Below are 14,769 nucleotides of genomic sequence, written 5' to 3'. Positions count from 1 at the left end.
GGGTGGGCGGACATGAGTGGGACATGAGTGGGGGCTTGCTGGCAGTTGCCCCTCACTGCTGGGGGGTGGGGTTGCAGGGAGGCAATGTATGGGGGCCTGCTGGCAGGTGCCCTTCACTGCTGGGGGGTGAGGGTGCAGGGGGACATGTGTGGGACATGTGTGGGGGCCTGCTGGCAGGTGCCCCTCACTGCTGGGGGGTGGGGGTGCAGGGGGACATGTGTGGGACATGAGTGGGGGCCTGCTGGCAGGTGCCCCTCACTGCTGGGGGGTGGGGGTGCAGGGGACATGTGTGGGGGCCTGCTGGCAGGTGCTCCTCACTGCTGGGGAGTGGGGGTGCAGGGGGACATGTGTGGGGGCCTGCTGGCAGGTGCCCCTCACTGCTGGGGGGTGGGGGTGCAGGGGACATGTGTGGGGGCCTGCTGGCAGGTGCTCCTCACTGCTGGGGAGTGGGGGTGCAGGGGGACATGTGTGGGACATGTGTGGGGGCCTGCTGGCAGGTGCCCCTCACTGCTGGGGGGTGGGGGTGCAGGGGGACATGTGTGGGACATGAGTGGGGGCCTGCTGGCAGGTGCCCCTCACTGCTGGGGGGTGGGGGTGCAGGGGACATGTGTGGGGGCCTGCTGGCAGGTGCTCCTCACTGCTGGGGAGTGGGGGTGCAGGGGGACATGTGTGGGGGCCTGCTGGCAGGTGCCCCTCACTGCTGGGGGTGGGGGTGCAGGGGACATGTGTGGGGGCCTGCTGGCAGGTGCTCCTCACTGCTGGGGAGTGGGGGTGCAGGGGGACATGTGTGGGGGCCTGCTGGCAGGTGCCCCTCACTGCTGGGGGGTGGGGGTGCAGGGGACATGTGTGGGGGCCTGCTGGCAGGTGCTCCTCACTGCTGGGGAGTGGGGGTGCAGGGGGACATGTGTGGGGGCCTGCTGGCAGGTGCCCCTCACTGCTGGTGGGTGGGGGTGCAGGGGGACATGTGTGGGGGCCTGCTGGCAGGTGCCCCTCACTGCTGGGGGGTGGGGTGCAGGGGGACATGTGTGGGACATGAGTGGGGGCCTGCTGGCAGGTGCCCCTCACTGCTGGGGGGTGGGGATGCAGAGGGACATATGTGCGGGCCTGCTGGCATGTGCCCCTCACTGCTGGGGGGTGGGGGTGCAGGGGGACATGTGTGGGACATGAGTGGGGGCCTGCTGGCAGGTGCCCCTCACTGCTGGGGGGTAGGGGTGCAGGGGGACATGTGTGGGGGCCTGCTGGCAGCTGCCGCTCACTGCTGGGGGGTGGGGGTGCAGGGGGACATGAGTTGGTGACCATATTGCATGGTGACATATGGCTTGGCTGGGGGGGCATGCCCATGGTGGATGGGCTGCCTGCGGTACATGACCAGGGGTGCAGGGTAGTCCCCTGTGGTTTGGGCTGCCTGCAGGGGATGTGGAGGGGGTAGAGGGGACACCTGGGAGGACCCACACTGCCAATTCACGTGTAGGACTCCCCGCGCACCACACTGGATACAGCACCCCGCTCTGACAGCAAAATCACGTGTGAAACTTCCCGCGAACCCCAGTAATACACGTACCCCACTTGCACAGGTCCTTTCGCGTGTGAAACTTCCCGCGAACCCCAGTAATACACGTACCCCGCTCGCACAGGCCCTTTCGCGCGTGAAACTTCCCACGAACCCCAGTAATACACGTACCCCACTCGCACAGGGCCTATCGCGTGTGAAACTTCCCGCGAACCCCAGTAATACACATACCCCACTCGCCCAGGCCCTTTCGCGTGTGAAATTTCCCGCGAACCCCAGTAATCACTTACCCCACTCGCACAGGCCCTTTCGCGTGTGAAACTTCCCGTGAACCCCAGTAATACACGTACCCCGCTCGCACAGGCCCTTACGCATGTGAAAATTCCCGTGAACCCCAGTGATACACGTACCCCACTCGCACAGGGCCTATCACATGTGAAACTTCCCAGGAACCCCAGTAATACATGTACCCCACTCACACAGGCCCTTTTGCGTGTGAAACTTCCCACGAACCCCAGTAATACACGTACCCCACTCGCACAGGGCCAATCGCGTGTGAAACTTCCCGTGAATCCCAGTAATACACGTACCCCATTCGCACAGGCCCTTTCGCATATGAAACTTCCCACAAACCCCAGTAATACACGTACCCCACTCGCACAGGGTCAATCGCGTGTGAAACTTCCCACGAACCCCAGTAATCACTTACCCCACTCGCACAGGCCCTTTCGCGTGTGAAACTTCCTGTGAACCCCAGTAATACACGTACCCCGCTCGCACAGGCCCTTACGCGTGTGAAAATTCCCGTGAACCCCAGTGATACACGTACCCCACTCGCACAGGGCCTATCGCATGTGAAACTTCCCAGGAACCCCAGTAATACATGTACCCCACTCACACAGGCCCTTTCGCGTGTGAAACTTCCCACGAACCCCAGTAATACACGTACCCCACTCGCACAGGGCCAATCGCGTGTGAAACTTCCCGTAAATCCCAGTAATACACGTACCCCACTCGCACAGGCCCTTTTGCGTGTGAAACTTCCCGCGAACCCCAGTAATACACGTACCCCACTCGCACAGGGTCAATCGCGTGTGAAACTTCCCACGAACCCCAGTAATACACATACCCCACTCGCCCAGGCCCTTTCGCGTGTGAAATTTCCCGCGAACCCCAGTAATCACTTACCCCACTCGCACAGGCCCTTTCGCGTGTGAAACTTCCCGTGAACCCCAGTAATACACGTACCCAGCTCGCACAGGCCCTTACGCGTGTGAAAATTCCCGTGAACCCCAGTGATACACGTACCCCACTCGCACAGGGCCTATCGCATGTGAAACTTCCCAGGAACCCCAGTAATACATGTACCCCACTCACACAGGCCCTTTCGCGTGTGAAACTTCCCACGAACCCCAGTAATACACATACCCCACTCGCACAGGGCCAATCGCGTGTGAAACTTCCCGTGAATCCCAGTAATACACGTACCCCACTCGCACAGGCCCTTTCGCGTGTGAAACTTCCCGCGAACCCCAATAATACACGTACCCCACTCGCACAGGGTCAATCGCGTGTGAAACTTCCCACGAACCCCAGTAATCACTTACCCCACTCGCACAGGCCCTTTCGCGTGTGAAACTTCCCGTGAACCCCAGTAGTACACGTACCCCGCTCGCACAGGCCCTTACGCGTGTGAAAATTCCCGTGAACCCCAGTGATACACGTACCCCACTCGCACAGGGCCTATCGCATGTGAAACTTCCCAGGAACCCCAGTAATACATGTACCCCACTCACACAGGCCCTTTCGCGTGTGAAACTTCCCACGAACCCCAGTAATAGATGTACCCCACTCGCACAGCGCCAATCGCGTGTGAAACTTCCCGTGAATCCCAGTAATACACGTACCCCACTCGCACAGGCCCTTTCGCGTGTGAAACTTCCCGCGAACCCCAGTAATACACGTACCCCACTCGCACAGGGTCAATCGCGTGTGAAACTTCCCACGAACCCCAGTAATACACGTACCCCACTCGCACAGGCCCTTTCGCGTGTGAAACCGTCCGCGAACCCCAGTAATACACGTACCCCACTCGCATAGGCTCTTTCGCCTGTGAAACTTCTCGCTAACCCCAGTAATACACCTACCCCACTCGCACAGGCCCTTTCGCATGTGAAACTTTCCACGAACCCCAGTAATACACGTACCCCGCTCGCACAGGCCCTTTCCCGTGTGAAACTTCCTGCAAACCCCAGCAATACATGTACCCCACTCACACAGGTCCTTTCGCATGTGAAAGTTCCTGCGAACCCCAGTAATACACGTACCCCACTCGCACAGGCCCTTCCGCGTGTGAAACTTCCCGCAAACCCCAGTAATACACGTACCCCACTCGCACAGGGCCAATCGCGTGTGAAACTTCCTGTGCACCCCAGTAATACACGTTCCCCGCTTGCCGTGTGCTGTGTGGTGGCCATGTATACTGGTACAGGGTTAGCGCAGTCCTTTGTGCTGGATTGGGGATTTTGAAGGCTTTTCCCTGCGCGAGGGGCGTTCTTGGGGGCGTAACTGGCTCTGCTGCAGGGTCGCTGCACCACTGTGCACCACGGCTGGTTTTGGTAGCTAAAATCCATGAATACGCTGTGTGCGGAAATGGATTTTAGCGCACACACTGTGCGCCAGCCGCATGCGCCACTTGTGCGCTAAATTCTATGAATTACCCCCTGTATTGGGTGCGGTAATGTTGTGCTAATGTTAACAGTTGATGTGTTGCCCTAAATTCAAATTCCCTTGCGGTAATAATAGAGATGGGTCGCTCCTAAAGGTGATATACTTAGTCCCAAATCTGCTCTACCTGGTTTTATTACGTTTGTGGGCATCGTACCGAAACGTGCCTCGTTATCATTTATGCCAAAACTTTACTTAACGTAGAACCAGGAATATAAAGACAAATATCATCATAGACAGGGTATGTTTTCTTTCTTGCTAAAAATGGTACTGACATATAGAATTTTGTAAGGAAGCAGTAACAGTTTTCTATGTAACAAATGCTTTTATCTCACGAAGAATGTTTGCAAGACATTATTGAGTACAAAAAATTAACAATATTTTTTTTTCCCATGGAAGTTACAGCTAAGGAACATTGCATGATTATATTGTGGTTTCTAATGTCTGCATCATATCCTGATCACGAAGAACAACATTTATTATGTGTTTCCATGTTGCTGCAGTCAAGGATTGGAGTGACGCACATGGTCTTTGTGAGAGAAGAAGTTTGCAATTTGAAGCAGAATGTTTTTGCTTCTGCACGTTGCTACATTTGGAAGGCTGATAGTTTGCTTCTTGTTACTGGTACTGCGAAAGGACAGATTGGACCATGTCGGTTGTCCCATATCACAGTGATGGAGGAAATTCTGTGGATAGTGATTTTCCAGTGAATTTCTAGTGCTGGTTAAAAAATCCATCAGATGGTAGCTGGAAACTGTGGCACATGCAGTATGGTAGAAGATATCTGTCGAGATAAGACAATAAAAGTACATTTTAATCACTGTTTTGTACTGCAATATAACAACTGATATTGATATTTTATTTGTTTTGCCCTCATATAGAAGTGTTTTAGAGTGTGACAAGGGAAGGGAGGGGAATAGGAGAGAAATAAACAATTATCTTACCAGGCCCAGTGACATTGAAAATGTGAAAGTGCATGGGTGAGGAAAAGGGTGAAAGTGAATTGGGGCTGGGGAGAAGTGGAAAGTGCTGTGCAAAACAATAAAAGTAAAATAATAATAAATAAATAAAGCAAATAATAAAAGCAGAAAAGTGGTAGTGTGGCCAGCAAGTTATTGTATAACTGATAATTGGATGAAACATAATTATAAACACAAACCACAGACATTGAACACATACATGAGAACATGGGAGTGTATTTAGAGCAGGAGTTGCGTAAAAGGTGAGGAAGGTAGTAGGTAGAGGAAGTGGTGGAAATGGAAGAAATGTGGAGTGAGATTACACAAGGGCTGGTGCAGAGTACAGGTTTGCAGGATGGGGCGGAGTTCAGATGAGGTGGAGTTCAGAAGGAGCGGAGGTGCCAGTTGAACTTCGATGAAAGGAAATGTTAAAAATAATATTTTGAAAATGGCGACTTTGTTTAATTGTTTCAAAAATACACAATTTATAGTTTGTTGCTATGGTTTCTGTACTGTTCAAGCGAGCAGCGTCCATGTGAAAATGTAGTTAGATATGCAAACATACAAATACCACAATTCATTTTTAGAAAGGCAAGGTTGAGTGACCCCAGAAAGGTGGTGGCTCAGACATAATTGATATGATATTAAATGATATGGCATTTGTAACACGCCTATACACAAGTGTTTCAAGGCGTGACGAGGAAAGGGAGGGGAACAAAGGGAGGACGGACAACGATACTACTAGGTCTCATTTAGATTGCGCAAGTGCGTGGGAAGGGGGCAGGGACAGTGCAGTACATGGGAAAGATGATAACAATAAGTAAATACACAGCCAGAATGTGGCAAGTGCATGGGTAAGTGCATGCATCAGGTGTCAAGGGCTGGAAGGGGGACTGTAGGGGTACAGAACAGTCCCCAAGTGTGGGGGTTGCCAGGTGGGCAATGCAGGCGTGTGACACTGGCGGGCGAAGGACCTGGGCCCAAGATCAGAGAGTGTCCAGGTAGCCAGTGCAGTTCCGGTTACAGCCAGTAGGTCAGCAGAGGAGAGGAGAAAAGGCAGAAGCAAAGAGAAAGGTTTTGAGGTGCTTCGGAACCGAAGATATTTCTCCTCAAGTCAGAGTGTGTCCAGGTAGCTAGTGAAATTGTGTTTTCAAAATGGATTCTGCTTTTTACTGAATCACAGGGTGTTTAACTCTCGGCTCACCTGGATGCTTGCCTTAGTGATGGAATGTGATCAGTGCGAGTACGCTGTACACAGTGTGGTTGCATAGAGCTAGTGTAGTGAACTGATTAGTAAGGAAATACCTATTGACTGTCCTAAAAGTGGCTAGAAGTAGCTAAATATGTCATGGCCTAATTTACATAATTGGTCATGTGCATGATGGGTGATTGCCGAAGGGCTACTGCCAATATCACTGTAGCATAAAAAAATATATATATATTACTGGAACTTACCAAACGCATCATTTGTATGACCGTGTGCAAAATGCAATATGCAAATATGGGCAGGAGAACGAATGGAAGTAGAATTATCAACATAGACGAACTGTGGTAAAATGTACTTACTGTGCTAAAGTCTATCAAGCTGCAAGAGCGACACCGCTCAGCCATGCAACATTCTAACATTGATGGAAAGAACACACGGCTAAAGTCCATGTGCCTAGATGTATGCCCATTGACCACGCTTCCCGTGCTTTTGTAATCCACTACTGTTTGCTTTCTTGTCACTCTAATTGCCGATTTACATTGTGCAAACAGTATAGTTACTGTACATCCTATAATCAACTTTTGTAGGAGCCTTTCATTCTCGGCCACAGAGGCACACAGCATTGTGGTTCAACGTTATAGTGCTTGCATTGTTTTTGAGGGTTACACTTTTTTCTATTGGTTTACAAAGTTGTGTAAATGACGCAAATCTGTTAACCATTGGAAAGTAGTGTAACTCTCCACACCAACAGAATAAAATAGCCAGATTTCTCGCTGGCTCCGTTTTTGAGCACAAAGTCGGTAGGGGACCATGATTTTTGGTAAAAGCAGGAAAAAAATTGAAAAACTGTCAGGACTGTACATAGCACATTCACCTAGAGAGGGGAGCGCCCAGGCTCGCTGAGTGTCTGTCTCGGCTGCTGTTGCCTGTTACATAGGTAGGGGGCAGAGCCAGAATAGCACTCGTGGGGTAAAGTGCTAAGTGCAGCTGTGCTTCCCACTCCCTACTTTAGCATGCAAAGCGATTGCTTTCCTTTTTTGTTTATCTTTTCAAAGGTTTTTGATTTAAGGGCTATTTGGTGCTAATGCTGGTCGGATCCTGACATCCCACTACATATCTGGTGTCAGATCCACCGAAAGGTGGCACATTGAGCAGTGCTTGGTATAGTTTGCAATAGGATGGAGAAGTATATCCAGAAAAAAAGGAGACAGATATGAACATTTGAAGTTGTAGTGCAGACAGATACATAAATTAACTGAGAACATTAGTGATGGAAAAGCGAACCCAGTGCCCACAGTCAATGTTTACCCACTGCCCAGAGCCCCGATCTGGGACTTTACGAGTCTGTAGGATGCAACGGTATATTCCATGGGACAAAGCGGTACACATATTAGTGCTTTTTATACCGGAGGTGTTTGCGGAACGTAGATGGTTAATAGTTACAATATTCTATAGCTAACAACTGTGAAGAAGGTTAGTTTGCATGTTGTTTAATTAGTTGGTGGTTCCCTAGTAGAAACAGAATAGAGAGAAAGTGATGTCATCAATGACATTTGAAATGTCATCTTTGATGTAATGGGTGTTAGTCTTAGCAGTGCACGGTAGAAGTGAAAGTTTTGGTTGCTTAGATTACCATAGCTGGCGAATTTCTGTTTTTTTTTGGTTTTACTTGTAACCATAACGTCCCTTTAACAACGTGTTTTCACTGAATTTGATAGGTTTTTATTAGCGCTACTTCACGATAATGTCCCTTTAACAAAGTGTTTTCACTGAATATATATATAAATACTTATATATATGTATATAACATGGCCACAGTAGCGGCCATGTAGTTATGGTTAAGTTGCTAAACCCATAGGAAGAACACTTTTTGGGCGGCTTATAACTTCGCTCCCCCTGGACAAATCCTCACCAAACTTTGCAAAGAAAGTATATGGCCAGCTCTATTTTTGCAAAGTTTGGTGAGGTTTGGTCAAGGGGGGCAAAGTTAAAAGGGTGATCCCAACATTTTTTTTCCCCGTAGACTGAATGGAGAAAAAACATTGCTCACGTCTACAGCCCAAACCGCTGGACGGATTTTCACCAAATTTGCGGCAGTAACGGTGGCTTGGTCCTGAAAGCATGCTTTTTTAAATTCAATCCAATCCAGTAGTTTTTTTTTAAAACAACCAAAAAGTAAGTCTTAAAAATGTGTGATATCTATGTCCGCTCTGCAGACACACTTCCCTGTTCGCTCCGTGGACAGGACACTGATTGTAACACAACAAAGGAGGGCAACACACAACTGGATATGATTCACGCTAGGCAGTAAAATAACCCCATTCAGTATGGGGCAAAAGGCGCTATGAAGCAGTGGCCAAGGAGATCCGGAGTCGGGTGGAAAGACAGAAGGATAGAGAGTGAATCACTATCTGACCCTGTCCTCAATCTAAGATAGAGGAACAACTTTCCTTAGGAAGTGCTGATGTGCCGCTTACAAAAAGGGGGAGACAGCAAAAGAGGTCAAAGAGAATCCATTTTTGAAAAACAGTAACAACATGAAGGTTGTTAGACTTCTGTATGTCCTTGGTCACTGTTAAGCTTCCAAAAGGGCTGTAGGCAAGGAAATGTAAAAATGTAAAAGGAAAGTAAAGTTAACACCTTGGACTGAAAAATCCAGACTGTCTATTATGGGTACATCATAATTGTATTATCCCATATACAAATCAGGACTTACCAAGGGGACTCTACAATTAAAAACTACGAGGAAGGCTCAAATCACTATTATCTTGCTGCTGTGATACAGGTTTTTAATCCAGCAGATACTCCCAAATGGGAAGGAGCCAATTTCCAAGTAATGACAAATGAAGACAAACATGTAGACCACGTAACCCTTCCAACAAGATGTAGGTGGTAGGACGGGGAGTGAGACCACAATAAAAGACATATATAAGGTTGTTCATGGTGCAGGTAGAATATATTTTTTTATAAAATTCTCCACCATGTAACAACCGCTGTCTACCGGTTTCAGTGGTGTATTTGGGGTGTAACCACTTTCATCAGGACAGTCTTCTAAAACAAGAGGGAGGAGAACTATAGTGAAACTCCAAGTTCAATCATCACATTTCTGCCACAGGGTTAATACTTTACCCCGTTTTCTAGCGCCAAAGCAGGAGAGGTTCAAGAGGAGAGCCTGTGGAGAGACAAAACAGTAAACCACGGTCACTCCCCAGGTACTGCCATGCACTCTACGAGTAGGAAAACGCAGGCACCAATGACTGCGTCTCCTTATATAGATCAAGGGAGAATCCCTAAGGAAAACAATTCTGCACATGAAAAGATACATACAAATTCAGACACACATAGCATAGAGCCAAAAATAAGGTCTACAGCTATATTGGTTATCACTGATGTTAAAGCATTATTTGAGTATTGTCTTAAAACACACACATCTATGTGCCAAAAACCAAAACAGAGTTAAAAAAGCATCGGCACACGGTCACCTCTTAAGATTAATAAACAAAACTGCAGTCTGTGTACTAACCTTTTCGGCTGCAGTGGGTGCCAAATTAGTTGTGCTAGTGGACAGAGACAATAGTAGTCCATGACAGGGCCACTGTTCTAGATGGTGTGCTGAAAAGATGGAAAAAAGGGATATAGAAAAAACACCATCACTCGCTGTATCTTTACACCCTTCTGCCCTCCAATGAATAAAGTATCCAGGGAATGGTGAAGCAGTGGTAATGCCTGTCAGCCTGCAGTGGATCCTATAATGCCCAGAACGAAGGGGATCTGTCAAATCATGCTTCGTGGGGCGAAATGGGTAACATGACATAAACCCATGAAAAAAGGGCGCGCGAGCACCCCTGGTGTAGAGAGAAAATGCACGCGTGTGCTTGTGCTATGAGAGTGGGCAGCCGTCCATTATGCTAAGGCGTGCTGATTTTCACTTACATGTGCTTTCCAACTCGGACAGCAGTCTCACTCCCCCAAAGATCAAGGGAGGCTCTGGGCGAGTTGGAGATTAAGTAGACGCAGACGAAAGCTTGCAAGCATCACGTTACGAAAGTCACGTGTGCGTCTCTGCCTTCGCGTCGGGCTAGGCCGAAACGGAAGTGCAGGTCACAACCCCCGGCAGTCAAAAGGTATGTGCGCTGGTCATGCAGCGACAGGCAAGCCTTAAATAGACAAAGAGGTCAAAAGGTAAAAAGGTTAAATGCACAAAGGACCCACAAAGGACCCAATCCAACGTACAGAAGGGGCTCAGAAAAACTTGTTGTGTTCAAAATCCATGCTGGATCAGATCCTTAAGCAGTTACTATCACCAGGTACCACCTGTTGACAAATATAAGTACATTTGGAAAACACGCAGTAAACTAATGATCTCTAATACTCGTGATGTAAATCGCAGTGTCGGAAAGAAGATCAAATGTACTGTGCACCATTGGATCTCAAAGTTTGGAAACATACATTGTGGCCCAATGAATTAAATGCCCATGGATGGAGCCATTTATAGTCTCTAATGCCCATGATGTTAATCCTGGATCCGGTAGGGCTAGGGCAGATTATATGTTAGAAATGCAATCTTGTTTTTTTTTCAAAAGAAAACATCCATGATGACCCATCTAAAATACAGTGCACCCATAAGCACAAATGAAAGGCAAAGCAGTGTTATTTGTATTTGTCCAGATCCCAGGCCGGGGCTACATGGTGTGAACAAATATATATATATATATATATATATATATACATATATATATATATATATATATATGTGGGGGCCTGGCTCAGGCATTTCAGGTTAGTCATATGATGACAGAAAGGGCTTGCCACGGAAAGGATTCATTGAGTCCCCTTAAGTCGGTTTTAAGGCGAAAGATCCAGTTTTGTTCACGTTTTAGGAGCATGCTGGCTATATCGCCTCCTCTTCTAGGGCATTTTACCCTTTCTACTAGGTTCCATTTTATGTCCTCAGGTTTATGTTTGAAAGCCACAAAGTGGGCCACTAAGGGTGGTTTTCCCGCCTCGTACTAATACAGGACATATGTTCTTGTATCCGTTTTTTTATGGGTCTGCTGGTCATTCCTATATAGACTTGATGACAAGGACATGTGATCATTTAGATAACATTTGCTGTGTTACAGTTCGTCAAGGTGTTTTGTTTCCAGGCGGTTCGGAGGCCCAGTTCCAGAGTTCATGTCCGTGTCGTCATGTGGCACACGTTACATTGGCCACAGGGTGTGTTCCAGTGGCTGGTGTGGTGTTCCATAAAGTGGTAGATGTTTCATTATCCGATTCCTTATAGGAATGTACAAGGGTGTCCCTAATGTTTTTCCTTTTTCTGATGGCAAAACGGGGTGGGGGGGAGGTCTACTGCCCCTACATTGAGGATAGGCCAAATTTTTAATATTTCCCTTTTGATTTGATTGATTTTAGAGGAATACCCAAAGATCGCTGTTATCGTTTTTTGTCCTTCCGGGCGTTTGGTCTGTTGTAATGTGACATCCCGAGGGATATTCCTAGCCCGTTTTCTGGCTTGCCTAATGATTTTATTAGGGTAACCTCTTACCAGGAGGTGTTCTTTCAGGATTAGAGATTGAGTGTCGTACTCCTGTAGAGTGGAACAATTCCTCCTTTACCTGTGAAACTGCCCGAAGGGCAAATTGTCCCGCAAGCTTTTCGGGTGAAAACTTGAGTATTGTAACAAGGAATTGCGATCTGTGGGTTTTCTAAAAATGGTAGTGGTCAAAATCCCAGAGTTTGCACTTATCTCCACATCAAGAAATTGTGTGCTCTTTTTTGCCGCACTGTGGGTGAATTTCAAGTATCTGTTTCTAGAATTTATCCAAAGGATGAATTCTTGCAGTGTGGCTTCATCCCCTGTGAAAATTAAAAGGATGTTGTCAATGTATCGAGCCCATACTGAGATGTTATTTGAGTATGGGTTCGTGGGAAGGTATATGGCCACATATAAGTTAGCCAGGGACGGGGCAAAAGTCGCCCCCATAGCAGTTCCCGAACACTGCTGATAGAATGTTTCCCCATACAGGAAGAAATTCCTCGTTAGTGCTATTTCTGTAAATTGTAAAATTAACTGGGCCGACATTTCCAAATTCGACCCAATTTCCTGTAAAATTTCTTCCACAATGTGTAGGGTCTCCATCTGCGGGATGTTAGTGTACAATGCCTCTATGTCGAGGGTCACCAAATATTGTGTGGCGGGGTTGAATGGTAAGCCATTCACCAGTTTCAGGATGCTGGTAGTGTCCTTAAGATAGGACCGCATTTTAGGGATTTCAGGCCTCAGAAAGAAATTTAAAGAGAGGGGTTCTAAGATGGATTGTATGCCTGCCATGATTGGACGGCCTGGTGGAGGTGAAATGCCTTTATGCACCTTGGGTAACGCATAAAAGGCTGGAAGTATTGGAAACCTTGGGCAAAGGAAGGCTGCTTCCCGAGAACTTAAATGGCCTTCACAGGCCGCCTCTTCTACAATCCCTGTAATCAAAATTTGCAACTCCTCAGTGGGGTCCCGAGGCAGGACCTGATAGTGAATTCTGTTGTCCAGTAGTTTTTTCACCATCAGTTCGTAGTCAGTGTTGTTCATGATGACTATCGAACCCCCCTTATCGGCTGGTTTTATTGTTATGGTTTTGTTCAGACTAAGGTCCCGAAGGGCTTGGCGTTCATCCTTGGAGATATTCTGGAAGTTGGTTTCTTCTTTTCCTTCAATTTGTTCAAGTTTTTTCAAGATCGCCTTCTCATAGGTAATTTTTGCCCCATACTGAATGGGGTTATTTTACTGCCTAGCGTGAATCATATCCAGTTGTGTGTTGCCCTCCTTTGTTGTGTTACAATACTTGCTCGTTAGGGCTTCACCCTGCTCACTGTATTCTTAGTGCCCTCTGGGTTATAACTACCCAGGACACTGATTGGCCAATTGGCTTACCACTGCAGCATAACACACCCATACAAGCAAGCACCTGCCCACTAACCACAACCCAAATACATAACACAACCACCTCAACACCTATCCACTTCAATTAACATCCTAAAACAATAATTACAGCCAATGTACAAACTCCTCAATACATACCCTCTTCACCCAATAGCATAGTAAAATACCCAGTAGTGTGGCCAGTGTTTAATATGTCCGCGGACAATCGCGGTGACCGCAGACAGCACGTTCACATCACAGCCTTCTTCCACTTAAACAAATACAATGATTCAACCATCTCTGACTTCCCCACCCTCTCCAGCCACTCTTCAACACCAACACATTCCCCAAAATTAAATTTCAACTCTGTTCAACACTGCCCTGTCCGTGGATATCCGCGGATCCAACATGGCGGGCGCATCAAGAAAATTAGACGTACCTCACGCTTCACTCCAACCAATCAGCGAATACGAAGTTTGTCCGCGGACATGGCGTAGACCCACTAGCCAATCGGTGTCCTGTCCGTGGAGTGAACAGGGAAGTGTGTCCATGGACTGGACTCCGATATCACTAATTTTGTGGACCTACTTTTTGGTTATTTTAAATAAAATTACTGGACGGATATCCACCAAATTTACAAAAGCACACTTTCATGACCAAGCCGCTGCTCCTGCCGCAAATTTGGTGAAAATCCGTCCAGCGGTCCCTACAGTCTATGGAAAAAAATAAAATTGGCACCACATATAACTTTGCCCCCCCCTTGACAAAATCTCACCAAACTTTGCAGAAAAATTCAGAGGCGGCCATATACTTATTTTGCAAGGTTTGTTGAGGATTCATCAAGGGGGAGCGAAGTTATAAGCCACTGGAAAAGTGGTCTTCCTATGGGTTTAGCAACTTAACCATAAATACACAGCCGTTGCCGTGGGCCGTGTAATACATACATAAAATAAATTAACATGCTGTATGACATTGGCAAAAAATGTGATGGATTGTTTTGGGGTTTGACTAATGACAAAAAAACATGCAATAATCAGAGTAATCCAATACCCTATCACGAATATCCAAGAACTTCAACATGTATAACGTGTTAAATGGCAATCTATACATGGAATAAAGTGATAATTGGTCACCTGACATTTTGGACAACAGTGTACTAACGAAAATTAAACATTTTAGAGCCTGGGCCCGTATTCTTATTCAATATTGTGATTAAAAAATCCCCTTGGTTTTAGGCTTTAATGTTGTTTCTTTTACTTAATACTATCCTAAAGATGCTGCTCCTTCATGAGTCATCGTCTGAAGCCATGTTTATTGCCATCTTTAAACAAGCATTGGCAATGCCAATAATTTTGGCGTTTACTGAGGTTATTTGCATTTTACATTCATAGGTACCACGGTACACGTAGGAGGGTGCAAAGTCTTAAAGAAGGATGCAATAAAGGGTGTG

This window comes from Ambystoma mexicanum, chromosome 4p, assembly GCF_040938575.1.
Source record: "Ambystoma mexicanum isolate Mex_15411 chromosome 4p, UKY_AmexF1_1, whole genome shotgun sequence".
In the NCBI taxonomy this organism is placed as follows: Eukaryota; Metazoa; Chordata; class Amphibia; order Caudata; family Ambystomatidae; genus Ambystoma; species Ambystoma mexicanum.
This window is presented reverse-complemented; position numbering follows the sequence as displayed.